A 12,174-nucleotide genomic window follows, 5' to 3' on the forward strand; every position below is an offset into this window, starting at 1 on the left:
GTAGCGTGATGTTATAGATTTGTTTTTGTACGGTACGTTAGCTTCGAAAACTTTATCGAGATTTTCGTAGAAAATATCAAGCGCGTTATTTACATTCTTTTGATTGGATATTTCTTCCCAGTTGATGGTAGCAATTTCACGGTAAATTTCTTCAAAGTTTGCTTTTTGAAAATTACGTATGCTAATCGTTTTCTCTATATTTGCTTTAACGTGTTTTGAAACAAACAATTCGATGCTAAGTTGGGGGTGATGTTCATTCTCCGGTACTAACGTTTTAGTTTCTTTACAGACCGACTAGTTTTGGATGTTAGTCAGAACTAAATCTAGCGTTTTGTTGTTGGTGTTTAATACATTGTTTACACTACTTAGATTATAGTAAGACATAAAGTTGGAGAGAGTTTTAGATTTTTGCGAGCCTTTGCTGAAATCATAATTAGAACCTGTTACCTCCGACAAGTTAAAATCACCTACGAGGAGTATGTGTGAACTGGGAAGACATAATACAGAATAGATCGCTTCATAAAACGCTTCATAAATTGAAATAGTACACGATGGTGGGAATATACTATGCATATAAACAGGGACATGATGTCGTTAATTACATTTTTTACGAGAGCACATTCAATTGGTAACTCGGGTAATTCTATGGAGGTTGATCTGAATCTGTTTTGCATTCCTATAAGAACACCCCCTCCATCCATTTTCCACATAGTTTTTATTTTCCGGTCACATCTAGTTACGCCATATCTGTCATCAAGCAGTTCACTGTCCCTGATGCGAGGTACCAGCCAGTATTTAATTTTTGATATTTATTGATATTGATACGAGCCCTTCGGCTGTGCGTATCCTACAATATTGTTATATAAACACCCCGCATTAAACATACACCCCATTGATAATACATTCAGAAACATTTATAAACAGAAACATTTAGAAAAGAATTACATATGTACATATATAAATGGCAATGTGGTTCTCTTCTAACATTTGAGATTGTTCATTATCACTACCTTCACAACACTGCACTACACGCTCCACCTATGCCTGAGCCACTGCTGTTCCGTACACTTCACTTTCACTGACCAATTGTAGCATTTTCCTGCACTCCCTCCAAACTGCATGTAAATAGGAGCCCAGGGCTTTGATGTTTGCATTCGTTATATCAGTCCTCTTCTCCCTACATACAGCCTGGACCGCCTGCTCAATGCTGTCCCCTGCACTGTCCCCCTATTTGCGTTGTCTGAGGGATGCTGACCAAGCCCTCGTCTCCTCTTCGCCGCATAACGTGCAGATGGCACGACCGTTCGGCCTCTTGAGTTTGTGTTGCCTCCACCGCTAGCAGGAACCAGGAAAATCCACTTCTTTGCTGGTACGTACACGTATCGATGTATCGTTTTCTCCCCCATTCAACCCACACCCCTGGCGGTTGTGCGGCGGCGAGCGTTACCTTCTCCCTACATTCTGCCATGATGTCTTGCCTGCTACTGTCCACCAACCTTTCCCTTATAATTTGTAATATACCAGTTTCGCACATCCCGCCCCTCACATCTTCCCACAGTTCCCCTAGACCCATTCTGTACAAGTCGTCCCTAATCCCACTTGCCCAGTGGCGTGCGAACCCTTCCTCAATCTGAACTCGCAGACACTGTTCTTTCAGTAAGTCTCCAGCCCCTTGTTGCAGCTTCACCTAGTACCTGAAGCATCTCATCTTCGCTTCGGTATCCTCCCTATGTTTTCCCATATCCTTCAGGACGCCATACGTGCTTGCACTAGTGCTGATTCCCAGTACTTGTTTTAAAAACCGCGCTTGCATCTGATTTGCTACTCGCCCCCCTCCCCTCCCTCATAGTTCCGCGCCGTAAAATAGGGTTGCTTTCACCGTTGCTTCATAAATTTGATCCAGAAATCTCACATTGACTGTAGGGACTTTCCGTTGCAGTCGCTCTACCTTGCCCAGCCCATAACAAGCTTTTCCTTTTCTGCCTTCGATGTGCTTGTCCACTCCCCTGCCATACTCAGCGTGATGTGAAACGTTTGACCCTTTCGAGCTCGGAATCCCTATAAGCCCACCGCTCCTTTGCTGTGAAAACATAACCTTTCTTAAACACCATTATTTTAGTTTTTCGTGTATTTACCTTCAACTTCCATGTTGTGCAATATTGTTTAAATCTATTCAATCCCCGCTGTAACCCCTGTACTTCGTTTGATATTAAAACGAGATCATCCGCATAGAGAAGCATTGGTATCGGTGTCCCGACTATTTCCAGTGTTTCGGCACCTTCTTCTCCCACGAAGCTAGCAACGTCATTAATAAAAAAAATGAAAAGCAAAGGCGACGTTTGACGCTTACAGTGCTCTTGTGCTGCCCAGACACCACCCCCTGCCCACATTTGACACAAAATTTGATCCCTCTGTACATATTCATTAGCGTATTATTCATTCTAGCCGAAACCCCCATGTCCCATAACTTCCCCCATAGCATTTGCCTATTGATAGAGTCAAACGCCTTTTCAAAGTCAATGAAACAGCAATATTATTTCTCCCTTTCCTCGTTTAATTTGCTTTGAATCAATGTGATCAGGACAAAAACATTATCTACAGTGCTATAATTAGACTTGAAACCAGCCTGCAGGAGAGTCAGTTTATCAAAAAATATCGGCCCATTTTCTTAATCTGTGTATAGAATGCTACAATACCTTCCCTAACACGGGCAGGAGAGAAATGCCTCTGTAATTATTAGTCTCATTTACATCCCTTTTCCCCTTGTATAGAGGGCAAATAACGCTCGTTTTCCATATTTTGGGGAAGGTTCCACTATTGAATATGCTGTTGAGCAGAGACCTTCCCATTTCTGCCAATCGCTCGTTACAATTCAGCACCTTCACGAGATCTGGCTCGATTCCATCAATACCCGCCGTCTTGCCGTTCCTCAGCGAGCGAACAGCCGCATCATATTCAAGCCTCGACACACTTTCGTCAAGGATTGGGACAAAAGTGATCAGGGTGTCGAGTGTTCGATTCCTGGTAGAGTTAATATTGTATTGTAAGTTGATTGATTTGTTGTTCTAAGTCCAGTTTATGCAGAGAAAGGCTAATCGGGACTGGACCTACAGTTTAAAGCGGGATCGGAACCATTGTGTGAATCCATCGGGTATCGAACCCATGATCTTTTGATTACAAGGCAATTACACAACCACTGCGCCATCGAGGAGGATAGGGATAATTTAGGGTTGACACTCCTATGTTATTATATATTAACTAACTTTTCATTAGAAGTAGTTGTTATTTACTATTTTGTGGTTTAAGAGACCATTACTTACTTTTCAGTCATCTAATGATTTATTAATATTTTTTATTAATCAACTCATAAAGGATTTATGAGTTGTAGTCTCAATAAGAATTGGCATAAATCTATGATTTGATCCAGTAAGGATTGTCTCGATTTGCCTGTGTGAGCTAAACAAGCAAGATGGCGGCGAAAAGCTAGTGGTTAATGTTGCCGCCTGGTAATGAAGAGATCTCGGGTTCGATTCCCTAGGTAATCAAATGGAGTCAATTATTTATGTTCCCCATTATAGGTCCCGATTAGCCCATCTGTGCATAAATAGTCTTTGAATAAAAACAAAATGGCGGCGCGTGTTGTGTACTGCGTCGGCGCGGGCGCGGGCGGCTGCGGCGTAGCGCGGATGTGGTGTTTTATATTCCGCGATATAGATAATTGTTTACATATAAAATGGTTAAAGCTGATGTTTTAAACAAATGGTTCCGAGTTCGATTCCCAATGTTGACAAAATTGGATATTGAATTCTATTTGTTTAAAAGTACCGATTAGCTTTTTTGCACAAAGAGGAAATGAACTAAAGTGGAAATGGAGTGTAAATGTTAATGCTGTAATCAAGAGGTCCCGGGTTCGATTCTCGATGTTGTCAAATTGCCTAATGATTTTCTGTTTAAATAAAAAAAAAGTGTGTTATCAGTCCCGATTAGTAATTATGTACGAATAGATATTCAAAAAGCAAAACAAGATGGCTGACATTGTTGTTTTGATTTCAGAAGGTCCCGGGTTCGAGTCCCAATGCTGACAAATTGTACAATAACTGATTTGTTTAAAAAGTGAGTTTGCTAGTGTCGTAGAAGCTTGAGCATTTTGCTTTATACTCAGTAAATCACTGTTCTACTTCACAGCAAATTATGAAATAACAATAATGTATATAGTTCAAAATCACAACACTGTTCTCTGATGAGTATACTTATTATTTGCACTAAATAAATACATTAAATTATGCACCAATTCCTATGATTCGAACTATATGCAAAACGTTCTTCTTATCTCCTTCACTTGTTTCTTACATCTGGTTGCTACGCAACATAACAGTATACTATAACATTTCTTTCTTTTTATTTTACACAAGACGTGATTATACATTTTACAATTTGAAAACAGTCACAACATTCTCCTTCATTCGGAGAAAAATTTTAGAATTTCTTTGTAATTTTTCATGTTATTTTTAGATAACATGAAAAATTACAAAGAAAACAAACTTTCTCATGACATACATATTGCCATTAATTAACACAGAAAATATTGAAAACATATCATAATTATTTAAAACAAATTAACATTTCTTAGTAAAAGGCTATTGAAATCTTTTGAAATTACTTAAGTTTACATAATTCGTCCTTTCTTTCCTGACTACAATTGAATTTCTTTAAATTGGATACATTATCTGTTTGTACAGTTCTCTTTCCATCCAACGATAACATTTCACAACAGTTACGATTAACTCATTTAACTAAATATGAACCAAGCCACAAGTCCATAAATGTGTGCATTCGTTTACACTCAGCACTGCTATGTCCATGGTTTTTGACTAATACTATATCATTTGTCTCTATCCTTGTGTATCTGTCACTAGTTTCCTTAGGCTTAATTTTATATTTTTCCTTCAAACGAAATTTGGCAATTAAACATTTATATTTCCAAGGAATTGCTTTCAACGTCTCAGGCCAATCAATTTGGTTTAAAACAGGATCTCTTATTTTGTAATTCAAAAATAATTCATTTGTAGTGTATCCCGTTACTTCAGATACGGAGTTATTTAATAGTCCTAAAACAAAACTTAAATATTTTGACCAATGTTCATGATTTTTGCTTATGTACAGTCTTGATAATCTAATTAACTCCTTGTTGTATCGTTCAATAGAACTGGCAATCGGAGAATAAACTGAAGTTGTGAGATGCCTTATTTTAAATTCTTCCACAAAAGTTTTCCATTCTTGTGACTTGAATTGCGAACCATTATCAGACAGTAGACTATTACATACAGGATAATGATAAAAATATTGCAGTTTAAATTTATTAATTACTTCTCTAGATGTTGCTTTCCTTAAAGGATATGCCATAAGAAATTTAGACATTACATCTATTACAGTCAATATAAATGTGTAACCTTGAGATTTCGGAAGTGGTCCTATCAAATCAACTGAAATCAAATAATGTGGACTGGTAGAATAAACGTGTAAATCATCCTTTTCATTTTTCAAAACAGCATGTTTAGTTCTGGAGCAAGTTAAACAATTATTCAAACACTGTTTAATACTGATGTTCACCTTTGGTCAATAATATAATTTCTTACATTTACTGAAAACTTTTCTATATCCAAAATGTCCTTGCAAATCATGCAGTTTATGTAAGATTTTCGGTGTTAATGAAACTGGCGCAACTAATCTCCAATTATCTTCAGAAACACATTTTAAAAATAAAATGCTATCTTGGAAAGCATACTGAGTCTTACAAGACTTGGAAAGATTTCCGTTCTCAATTTTCTGAATTAAAGCACTACAATATGCGTCAAGATGTTGAGACTCCTTCCAGAATTCTAAAGTATCTTCTTCAATAATATCCAATTTTAAGTTATTAATAAACAACTCGGATAAAGAATTATTTCCTGTAGTATTATCGGGATATGGACTTAATGTGTCAGCCGCTTGATTGTTTACTCCCGAAACATGGTGGATATCATAATCAAAACCTTGTATTTTCAAACACCATCTATTTAAACGATGATTTAAAGTTCTTGCTGACTCCAGCCAAGAAAGAGATTTGTGATCTGTGAACAAATTAATTTTTGTTCCGGCTACATAAATATAAAATTTCTCAAAGGCAAAAATAATTGCTAAACATTCGATTTCATGTGTATTGTAAGATAACTCATTACCACGAAGAACTCTATTTGCATATTGAATAATCCTGGGATTATCTTCTGGTGTCTCTCCATTTTGCCATTAAACACCTCTAATAACTTTCTTTGAACCATCTACATTTATGTTAAAACTTGACTTACTTGACTTATTTCCTGTTACTCCGCTACGAAGCATAGGGCCTCAACGAAGCATCGCCAAAGGCCTCTGTTTCCAGCCATCTTCCTTATCTCGTTCCAGGTCTTTCCTGCTTCCCATATTTCTTGCTCTATTGTCCTTCTCCAACTCATTCTTGGCCTTCCTCTCCTACGTTGTCCTTGTGGATTCCAGCTCAATGCTTCTCTCTCTATTGCCGATGGATCTTTCCTCAATGTGTGGCCAATCCACTTCCACTTTCTTCTTTTGATCTGTATTGCCACCGGTTCCTCTTGCGTACGTCTCCATAGATCTTCATTTGAGATAATATCTGGCCAATATATTTCCAGAAGTTTCCTTACGCATCTGTTTATGAATGTCTGTAGGTCTTTAGTAATTTTCTTTGTTACTTTCCAAGTTTCACATCCATAAAGGAGAACTGACTTCACATTAGTTCTAAAAATTCGCAGCTTAGTTCTTATTGAAATTTCTCTGGCTTTCCAAACTTTATATTGCTGAATAAATGCCACATTTGCTTCCTAATTCTTGATCTAACATCATCTTCTGTTCTCCGGTATTTGTCACCAAACTCCCCAGATATGTAAACTCCTTAACCTCTTCAATATTTTTCTCATTCAAGTGGAAAGTTTCCATCTTTTTTACATTTGTTCTTAATGATTTCGTCTTTGTATTATTTATCTTTAAACCAACTCTTTTCCCTTCCTTTTCAAAATCTCCTAATTTCTTTTCCATATTACGGTACGTGTGAGACAGCAGACAAACATCATCTTCAGAACACAAGTCTTCTAGCTGTTGGGCGAGACTCCAATTTATACCTCTCCTTTTTCCTTCCGTTACCCTCTTCATTACTTTATCAATTACCATCAGAAATATTGTTGGTGATAAAATACATCCTTGCCTTACTCCTGAAATAACTGGTATTGGATCCGTAAGTATTCCCTCATGCACAACTTGGCATGTGGAACCATCATAGGAGTTTTTAATAAGATCAATCATATGTGCTGGAATGCCATATTCTTTTACAATTGTCCATATTTTCATTCTATTTAGAGAGTGAAATGCTTTCTGGAAGTCCACAAATATAAGGTACATATTAGAGAAGCATTCCATACTCTGTTCTATAATAATACTCAGTGTATTTATCTGATCTATACAGGAACGGTTTCTTCGAAAGCCTGCTTGTTCTTTCCGGATCTTTTTCTCAACACATCCTTTAATTCGGTTTAAAATAATTCTACTTAGAACTTTGCTAGGAACTGAAAGTAGTGTTATGCCTCTCCAGTTATTGCAGTTAGTTAATATCTCCCTTCTTAGGTATTTTTACAACCAAACCTCTTTTCCAATCTTCTGGTATTAATTTTGTTTTCCATATTTTTGCAAAAAGTGGTTGTAATATTTCTATTGTCATCTCCTTGTCTTCCTTAAGAATGTCTGGTGGAATGTTATCAATTCCAGGTGCTTTAGCACTCTTTTGTTCTCTCAATGCTTTTTTTAATTTCTTCTTTTGATGGTTCTTTAGTAGTTATTTCATCATCTATTTCATATTCTGGCATTTCTTCCGGTATTTCAAGCAAATCTTCTGTCCCTTTTATGGTTTGGTTTAATACTTCTGAAAAATGTTCTTTCCATCTATTGAGCTGATTTTCCATATTCGTAAGGAGTACTCCATCTCTATTTCTCACTGGGCGATTCCGTATGGTTTTCTTTTGAGACAAGATCTTTGTAATTTGGTATACTTCCTTCATATTTCCCTCATTTACTGCTTTTATGCCTTCCCGGCTAACTCACTGGTCCATTTTCTACGGTCAGCTCACTTCATGATCTTTTTTCCTATATTCTTCTTGTAATTCTGCTTTCTTTTTCCTAGTTTTACACATATTAATCTTCTGCATAATGTGTTTCCTTTCTTCTATTTTCCTCCAAGTTTCCTCTAACATCCAGTTCTTAGGATTTCTATTTCTCAAAACTTCTTTTGATACCGTTGTAAATGTATTTTTCACCTTTTCCCAGTGTTGTTCCACCTCATCGCCATCCAGCTCCCCTAGTTCTTGATATTTGTTGCAACTTGAAGTCCTGTTTTACACTATTATTCTGTAGTTTTCCAATGTCAAACTTTGTGCTCTTTTAATAAATTAAATTTCTCTTTTGCGGCCATAAATTTTACCTTAAAACTAGCTACCATAAGATGATGATCACTGCTAATGTCTGCTCCACGTTTACTTCTCACATCTAATAAATATGTTCTCCATTTCCTACTTATAGCTATATGATCAATCTGATTTTGAGTTCTATGATCTGGGGATACCCAAGAGATCTTATGGATATTTTTATGTGCAAATAGTGTACCTCCAATAGTCATTTAATTTGAGGCACACCAATCTCAAACATTTCCCCATTTTCATTTCTATCACCTAGACCATGCTTGCCAATCACTTGCTCCAGTCCAACATTTTCTGAGCAAATTTTGGCATTTAAATCGCCCATTACAATAATAACATCTTTCTTCTTAACCTTATTTATAGTGTCTTGTAATTCTTTGTAGAACTCTTGATTTTCTTCTATTTCTGCTTGGTTTGTAGGTGCATAGCATTGTATGATGCTCACATTTCTAACCTTTGCCTGTAATCTGACCATAATTATTCGTTCAGATACAGGCTTCCAGTTAAATATACTTCGAGCAGTCTTCTTGTTTATGAGTATGCCTACTCCATTACGATGTTCATCATCTTCATTTGGTCTACCTGAATAGAGGAATGTCATACCACTAGATGTTTTCATCTCTCCTAATTCATTCCAACGCACTTCGCTCATTCACAGGATGTCCAACTTATATTTCTCCATTTGTGCTTCTACTTGTTGCAATTTTCCTGCCTCATATAATGTTCTAACATTCCAAAACCCCACTAGAGTTTACTTTTTAAGTCCAAAGGTCGTCAACAGTTTGTCCGTTCGGCTATTTCCTCGTTTGGTTTCTTTAATAATCTATTTTAAGGGTAGTGTGTTATTGGTCCTCTGACCCCGAGTGCCATGATGGGGCTGCCATCTTTAGGCCTTGGCACTTGCCACTACACAATGTGGGACACAGATGCAGATGTTCGCATTTGCTTGTTTGGGACTGGGTAGGAATATTAGGATAGGATATACTAGGTAAGATGGGATGTTGCAGAACGCCTTAGTCTGTATTCTCTTCTGAGACCTGTCCATCATGGGTGACCCTGCTGGTAGAAAAATCTACCGCTGGCATAGCTCTCAGCCTCAACAAAGCACACAAACCCCTCCGCCCGCACGGTCAGTGCTACTTTAAGGCGGGGGTTCCCTGGAGGGGTTTATGTTAAAAGGTTTAGAAAAATTAGGCTGTTCTAAAGCTTCTGGAGATATAACCAAAACACGTAACCTTTCAAAAGCTCCTACATTCACTTCCTTCCACTTCCAGAGAATATTCGAGGTTAGAAGTTCATAAAGTGGATGGGCAACTTCTGTAAATTTATTCACGAATTTTCTTCTCAAGTTGACTAAACCCAAGAATTTTCGAAGTGACCTTTTGTTATTTGGTGTTGGAAAATTTATTATAGCAGAATTCTTGCTACAATCTACCTTAATTTCATTTCCAGAAACAATGTGTCCAATTTCTTTAGAAGCAAATTTGGACTTTGAAAACTTGATGGACATATTAACATCTTTCATTTTTGCAGAACAGCTTCCAGGTGTGTTAAAAGCTCCTGCCATGTTTTACTAAAGATCAAGAGATCGTATAAACAGCAAACAACAAAGTTGTTGATTTCACTCGTGAAAATTTTGTTTATCCTGTCTTGAAAAATGGATACAGCAGATCGTATGCCGAAGGGAAGATATCGAAATAAATACTGTCTACCACGATATGAGAAAGCAGTATAAAAATGTGATTCTGGAGTTAATGGGATCTGGAAATAGCCACACGATAAATCAATAGAAGATAAATATTTTGATCCCAAAAATTGTTGTAACGTTTCATGAATTGGTTCAACTCTAACTTGAGGTCTGATGACATGCTTATTCAAATTTCTAAAATCCACTACTGGTCTCAATAAACCACCTTGTTTTGGAACATTGTGTAGAGGATTTAAATATGGGGAAGATTCTTGATATAAGATACCACAACTTTCCATTTGGCGAGTTCTTCTTCTAAATTCTTTCTCCTAGAAATTGGTATAGGGTGCCGTGGCAATAGGTACGTCACTGTCTAACTGTATCTTATATGGTTCTACCTTGGCATGTCTTGGTTTGTCAGAAAATTGTTCGTGATAATTCCATAACAGTGAAAATAAATCACGTTTCTTTGAATCACCAATATCTTCAATTGCAAATACTTTATCGTGAATACTCTTCTGAGAAGGCATATAATTTGCTTCAATATCTAACATATGTACATATTTTAACATCCTACATGAGTGGAATTCATTCTCCGTTGTCAGTATCATGCTTCACACTAGATACAAGCTTGTCAGATTCAACACTTATCGTACTAGAATCCTTATTATTTAATGTTGTACACACTTGCTTTCCTGATGAAGCTATTAAACTTCTATTCTGATTCCTAAAATCCAAAATTGCTTTGTACCTTCGTAAGAAAAGAACACCTAAAATAATGTCTGCATTAAGTTCTTCTAAAATGAACAATTCCATTGGAAAGTATTCACTGTCAATCTGAATAATTATCGTCTTAAAACCGACAATTTTGCACTTTTTATTTCCAGCAAATCCAGATAATCTAATGTCATCCACCTTGTCCAACGTAAGATTACCAATACATGATGATTTCTTACACCAAACCTTATAATTCATAACATTTGCTTGGCTACCACAATCTATTATACAAATGATAGGCAATTGACATATGATTCCATGTACAATTGGAACTTCTGTTAAAGGTACAGGAATATCTTCATCGTTAATAAACCAGTCAGGTTCTTCCTCAAACCATTCTAACAAAAAAATAATTTGCAAGGTACTTAATGCATTTTCATTCGAACATTTCATACCATCACAAACATTAAGTAAATAAATGGACTCTTCCTTGTGTCTCTTGTAGATACTGCAGAGGGAAAGAGGCTCTTCCGACTGCCACTTTAATTTAAAGTAGACTGCCTTTCAAACTGCTATGACCTGGCATCATTAAATTGTAAAGACTGAACACCAGAAGTTAGGTTTTGAGTCAAATTAGGACTTACACCAGTATTAGATGTACTCGTCATTACTTTACTTTGCATATTGCTGGGTTGAATCCTCACTTTATCACTCGGCACATCTCGATTTTGGGTTGAACAGTTTTCGTAAACAAAGGGAAACAAAGATCTGTTACTAATAAAGTAACCATTCCTAGAAAATCTGTAGTTAGGCTGCCTAAAATTAAGACCATTATCTTGTCTGGAATTCTCATTCGGGATATTTCTATTATCATTACGGTAAAACCTGCCAGTATTGTAAAAATTCATAGAAAATATCTGATTTCTATTTCGTCGGAAATTTCCAAAATTATTAGCATTCCTTGCATTATATCTTGAACTCATAGATTGGTTTACATTGTGTGAACTATTTCCAACAGAGGCACCCAAATTATCAGAAGGCAGAGTTTGAGTAGAAGAAGTACTAGTACTTCTTGTTTGTCGAATATTTACTTGTCGTAAATTTAATCTTTCATGTTCACTCTTCTTAAGACCTTTGTTAGACTTGTCGCAATCTAAAATCTTCAAGTAAATAAATAAGTCCTTTCCTACTAGTTCTCATAACATCTAACTTACTAAGCATATTAGTAATCTGATCCACCGTCTGAACACTATG

This window comes from Lepisma saccharinum, chromosome 2 (assembly GCF_977018435.1).
Source record: "Lepisma saccharinum chromosome 2, izLepSacc3.1, whole genome shotgun sequence".
Classification (NCBI taxonomy): Eukaryota; Metazoa; Arthropoda; class Insecta; order Zygentoma; family Lepismatidae; genus Lepisma; species Lepisma saccharinum.